The sequence below is a fragment of the Marmota marmota genome, unplaced genomic scaffold, assembly GCF_001458135.2.
Source record: "Marmota marmota marmota unplaced genomic scaffold, marMar, whole genome shotgun sequence".
Lineage (NCBI taxonomy): Eukaryota > Metazoa > Chordata > Mammalia > Rodentia > Sciuridae > Marmota > Marmota marmota.
Window position 1 is genome coordinate 3,266,704 of NW_025999842.1, and position 6,762 is coordinate 3,273,465.

Here is a 6,762-nt window from a genome sequence, read left to right on the forward strand (position 1 = left end):
AGGCGCGCGCAGTCCTTCTGCCTCGCCCCCATCCTTTTCCCTTGCCCTCCAGAGCGAGACACCTGGGTCCTGCTTTCTGTTGCACCCCCCCACCCCCCAGTGTCTCCATCCTCCTCCCCCGCCTACCTCGAGGGCATCAGGCTCCTGCGGAGGAGTATGTCGCCTTTCCACGGGTGACCTCGTATCCTCCCCGGATGCGTCCTGGCAAAGAGGACGGAAAAAAATGGGTGTTTTGTGAGCAAGATGAGGTAGGCGAGGTACCTGTCGCTCACCTCGATTTCACTTGTGTTATTGTTTCCTTCTCCTTCCCCAGCACATGTTCGTCACCCTGACAAGGGAAATGCATGAATTTCCCCTCTAAATACGTGAAGGGATATTTGTTTTTCATGCTACAGCGATGGACTATAGGCTTTATGGTCTACTTATTTGCAAATGAACAAACAATTGAATGAATGCTTGCGTGTGCTCCGTAGACTTTTTTATTGTACCTGAAATGATCAAAGTAATACGTTCGTGCTAAATTAGGCCACTAGCAGTTCACAGAAGAGGGAGAAGTGAGAAGAGACTAAGGTTAGAGAAGTTTTCTGGGATCTGGTGGAACTGAAGTGAATCTTAAGGAAAATGCTTAGGAGACGGGGTAATCTATTCAACGGAGGAAAACAAATTATTATTTTTTTAAACTTGTTAAGAAAGTAGGAGTCAATAAAAAAGGCTACCTCTGAAACATAGCAAAAATACACTACATTACAATTTGTAATTTGATAGTAACTGACATAAAAACATCTTTGAGAATCATGCAACAACCAACTCATCTGCTTGATATTTAAATGTGTCACCTACATTTTGTTTAACCTTTTCTCTGCTTGTTGATTTAGGATGTGTCAGTTTAAAGGACACTGAGTCAACTGTGATTTCTTCAGCCTTCTGACATTGTTAAAATAATGTGAATAGTAGCTTTTATCACATTTATTTTATTTATTTCCCAGTTGACCCGGTTATACATTTTTCATCTTTATTTCATATTAGAAGCATCCTAAAGGATAACAGTTCTTTTTGGTTACCTGATGAGCACCTAATCCTGTGCTTTAAGTATCAAAATATCGATAACGACATATTATAACTTACACTTCTTTCAGAGCATAATGGGGATTAAGTGGCAGGAACTTTAGGGAGATAAGGTAATTAAAAGTAATTGATTTATTGTATAACTCAAGCAACCATAGTCTTCTTTAAATGTTTTATTCTTGAAATTCACCAAATCATCCAAGATGTAATTTATTAATTGGTCAAATATATATAGTTTTGTGGATTGACCTTAACCTTAAGTTATGTGACTGATTCTAGTAGCTATAGAAAAATTCTAGTCAAGTTTCTCCATTTAGAGAGTAAAGATTGACTCATTTAATTTGATGATTTAACAAAGTACAGGATAGTTTGAACTTTCTATATTGTAGAATACTGCATGTTTTTTAGGGAGAACAGATTCCTACCCTCATGGCCATTCACACAAACAAAACCTCTTCATCTTATTTAATGCGATGTAAAATTGTTAAACCAGTTTTACTTGGCCTCTCTTCTACAGTAGGGACCAGTCTAAATTCCTTATTCACTAGGGGGCGCCAGTCACATACAACAAAATCATAGACAAGAGATGGTAAATATAGAGAATGGCAGTTCTACCTGTATCTCCTTGTGCACACTCTACCTGAAAGGATAGTACTGTTATTTACATTTATGAGCTGTCCAAACATACACCAAGAACCAGGGCCACAAAATTTACCCACTCTGGGGGTTTTATTCAGAAATAAAGAAGAACGAAATTATGTCCTTTGCAGGAAAATAGATAGAACTGGAAACCATAATTTTGAGCAAATTAAATTAGATTCAGAGAGAAAAATATTTTATATTTATCCTCTTAGGTGTAAGCTAGAGGGGGAAAATGGGGGGAGGAGATGCCATGAAATTAGAAGGGTGGCCAGTATCATAGAGGAAGGAGAAAAGGGGGAAGGAGAATGGAAAGGGGGAGGTTGCGTTTGGGAATAAAATTGATTAAATTGTGTTGTTTATATATGTGCAAATATGCCACAATGAAACCACATATTATGTATAATTGAAGTGCACCAAAAATTTAAAAAAAATTTAAAAAGGAAAAAGAGCCCAGCAACTCTAGAGTTCTATTACCTGGCATGAAGTCTACAATCTGGTATTCAATTCACAAGTGGTTTACAAAAACTAATGACAGTCCAGAACCAACACCTGCTGGGTTTTAATGTGCCCCCCAAAGTTCATGTGTTGGAAACTTAATCCCCAGTGCAACAGGTTGGAAGTTGGGGTCTAATGGGAGTTTTTTAGGTCACAAGGGCTCCACCCTCATGAATAGATTAATGCCAATTATAAAAGAACATGAAGCTGTGAGTTTGACTTCTCATGGGTGTACACTCTTTTACCTATCCACTTTTTACCAGAGGATGATGCAGCAAGAAAGTCCTCACTAGATGTAGCTCCTTGATTCTGGAATTCCTAACCTTCAGAGCTGTAAGAAATAAATCTGTTCTTTATAAATCATCCAATCTTGGGCATTCCTAAGATGCCTAAGCACAAAACAGACTAAGGGAAGAAAATGGGTATTGAGAAGTGGGGCTGTTGCTATAACAAATATTTGAAAATGTGGAAGTAGCTTTAGAACTGGGTAATAAGTAGAGACTTAATGCGTCTCAGAACATAGACTAGAAAAAGCCTAGATTGCCCTGAATTAATTGGTAAAGGCAGGAGTGATGAAGGCTCAGAAGAAAATTGAGTTGGAGGGTGGGAGGATCCAAATCTTCTTAAGGATTGCTTAAGTCGTGACAACCAGAGTGTTATTAGAAATATGGACAGTGAAGTCCATTCTGATTGTGCCTCTGATAGAAATGAGGAACAGAGTATTGGCAACTGGGGTAAAGACCACTCTTTGTTACAAGGTGGCAGAGAACTTGACTGAATTGTGTCCATGTCCAAGGGCTTCATGAAAGGCAGAATTAAAGAGCAAGGAACTAGGATATCTGATAGAAGAAATTTCTAAGCCAAATAGTGAAAGGGCCAAATACTTTTAAATGCATACAGTAAGATGCAAGGGGAGATATTTGAAAACTTTGCTCTAACTTAAATACTTGTGTCCATACCCATGGCTCTTTCTTCCATTTTGGAACCTGTGGTTGCTTGCTAGAAGTAGGACTTCTAAAAGGCAAATGTTTCTGGAAGGCTGTAGTACAAGGTCATTTTTACTGGTGATAAACAAGGTCTCTGGAACCAAAAGAAGCACACAACTCTTCTTAAAATTGAAGGTGTTTATTCCCAAGATGAAACTGCATTCTTATTTGAGTAGGAGATGTGGTTATGTATACAATGAATGAAACAGTGGCACAGTGCCTCCTGGAAGCAAACCATACAAAACTAGAGTAATCTGGAGAAAGGTTAGCTTGTATCCATGAAAATAGTGGCATGATTTGTGCCAAATCACAAAGCAACCTTTGTGCTAAGATCACTGGACACAAAATCTGTGTGATAACTGCACTCTCCAGGATTTAAATTAATGAAAAATAAATAAAAATGAATTTATCTTCTTGGATTTCTTTTAACTGCACATGGATATTTATAGCATCTTAATTCATAGTCACCCAAAACCGGAAGCAACCAAGATGTCCTGCAGCAGGTGAATGGATGACTATATTGTTGCATATTGTATAATGGAAAATTATTCTGAAATTTAAAAATTGAACTATCAAGCCATGAAAAGACTTGGATGACATTTAAAAGCATAAATTCAGAATTCTGGGTTGGGGTTTTGGCTCAGTGGTAGAGATTTTGCCTAGAATATATGAGGCACTGGGTTCAATGCTCAGCACCACACAAGGAAGGAAGAAGGGAAGGAAGGAAGGAAGGAAGGAAGGAAGGAAGGAAGGGAGGGAGGGAGTGTGGGTTACTTATTGTGTCCATCTACAACTAAAAATATTTCAAAAACAAAATAAATACATATTTCTAAGTGAAAGAAACCAATCTGAAAACGCCACGTACTATATAGTTCTAATTATTTGACATTTCTGGAAAGGCAAAACTATAAAGATAGTAAAAATATCTATGGCTGTCAGGTTCTCCGAGGGAAAGCAGGTTGAACATGTGAAGTAAAGATGATTTTTTAGAATACTGAAACTATTTCATATGATACTGTAATAGTGGATAAATGACACTTGCGCATTCTTCACAATGCATAAAACTTTACAAGCAAAGAGTAAACACTGACATATGCAAATTTTTAAAAATCACTCAGGATGGAGATCCCAAGATAGAATACAGACTGTCACTAAAGAATCTAACTGTATTTCAAAAACATACAAAACCTCACGGAAGGGGGTTGAGGTAAAATTTGCTGACCTAAATGCATTTGAAAATGAGTAATCTCTAAGATTAAGGAATCACTAACTACACATAGGCAATGTACTGTAGTCCACAGGATTATTTCCCTCGGTGGAATGAATCAACAGTTCTGATACTGCTATGTGTGTGCGCTGAAATTGAACATTAAGTAAACAGATGGCAGATGGTAGAAGCCAGTTTCTTACTGTTGGAAGTGTAAGTTCGTAGGTAGGAAAAGAGGAGAGGCTAGAATGGTCCATGTGGTGACAGGGTTGGATATACCAGCACAAACTTATTTTTGGCTTAATGTTGATACTAATGGTTACGTATAGATGTATTTTTAAATATGTATGTATTCACAGGTTAGTATACTCACATTATTTCCTGCTCTGTGGGTTGAGAGGGCTTAGAAACAGTGGCACTCTTCTAGCAGCAAGCACACCTAGTGCCCAGATCTGGGTTTCTAAGGCCATTTTCCAAAGTAACCAAAGATCCTTTAAAAAAAAATATTGGTTCTAGAACAGGGATCGAATATGTGTATGATGAGCCTGTAGCAAGAAAATCCTTGTATGGGCATGGCAGAGGGACACAAGAGCCAACTGAAAGAGATCCAGTGCCTAAAGCTGTAACATTTTTCAGTAACATGTTAGATAAATACTACTGTATTATAACCAAAGCATAGCCAGTTACAGTGACATACACCTATAGTCCCAGCACCATGGGAGGCTAAGGCTGGAGGATTGCAACTTCAAGGCCATCCTCAGCCACTTAGTGAGGCCTGAAACAACTTTAGTGAGACCCTGTCTCAAGATTAAAAAAAAATTTTTTAAAAGGCTTGAATGTAGTTTAGTGGTAAATCATCCCTGGGTTTAATTCTCAGTACCAATAACAACAACAAAATACATACATAAATATGTGTGTGTATGTGTGTGTGTATACACACATATGTATACATACATATATATTTATCACCAAATTACAAAATAAATAACCATGAGTCTGTACTAAAGTAAATAAATAAATAATCTTTGAAGACAAATCCCAAATATTTTATGTAAATCTCTGCCTTTAAAGAGGAAAAGCATAACACCCAATTCATTAAATGTGAGCCACACACAGTGACTTCTTTCCAAAAAAGTGCATAATAGAAAGAGGAAAAGAAGAATAGCTTCACAATGGATAAACCTCACAAACACTTCCTCAACCAGGTTACCAAGATCAACATTGATGGTGACAAGAAATGTTGATAATATATATCTTTGCTCTAATGCAATGAAAATGACAGTTTACCTCTATGGTCTTGCTCCCCCAAACTCTACCTGTGAAAAATATCAGACAGGTTCCAATCAAGTGACATTCTATAAAATATCTAACTGGTACTCCTCAAAAGTGTCAAGGTCATCAAAAACAAGGAAAGTCTGACAAACTGTCATAGCTTCAAGAAAAACCTAAAAGACATGAAAACTAAAAGAATGTGGTATCCTGGATGGGATGCTGGAACAAAAAAGGAACATTAGGTAAAAATTAAGGAAATCTGCATAAAGTACAGACTCCATACTGGTTCTGTCACTGTGACAAATGTACCATACTAATGGGAAAGATGTTAATAAGGGAACTGAATGTGGGATATGGGAACTCTGTATTATCTTTGCCAATTCTATGTATATCTTAAACTGTTCTAAAAGATGAAGATTTTTAAAATCATAAATAATAATTTTAAAGTAAAAAAAATTATAAGCTCTGAAGTAATTTCAATTTTAGGAATTGAATATATAAAGTAAGTTTGATAATAGCACCTACAGTTTAGTTTGTTTTAAATTAGGTTTGATGATAATACCTATGGTATTAGCATATTATGCTGCTTAAATGAGGTCATTCACAGTAGTATGAGTATTCAATAATTGTCAGTAACTACTGTTCTTTTAATGATTCAAAACTGAATTAGGCACAATCCTCAAAGAACTGACAATGTAGTAGACGTAAGTAAAAAGGTGAGCATAATAGAATGCAGTGATTGATGATAAGCAGCTCTTTATTTAATGTGTGACCTTGCATAATGAGTTAAGCCCGCTGCATCAGCCTCCAGCTAATGTAGCAATAATGATGATATTGATGATATTAACCTCAACAGCACTGATGACAAGATGAAGACAGAAGCATGAAGAGGTATGATGATATGAAATGAAAGAGTCTCCCAACTTTGGGGCTGTCTATGATGTATTAGAAAAGGTATTTGCTAAAGTGTATGTCATGAAAAAATCTTAACTAATGAATCTGTCCATTCAACAAAGATTCATTGAGTTTCTGTGTATGTTAGACACTGTCTTTGTCTTGAAGATTTCCACAGTTTAGGGGGAAAGATAGATATAA

At 36.8% G+C, this 6,762-nt stretch overlaps 1 pseudogene; it reads left to right on the top strand.

The window, feature by feature from the left end:
- Positions 1–194: 194 nt before the first annotated feature.
- LOC107151550 lies at positions 195–3,567 on the top strand (annotated as a pseudogene).
- The last annotated feature ends 3,195 nt before the right edge of the window (positions 3,568–6,762 follow it).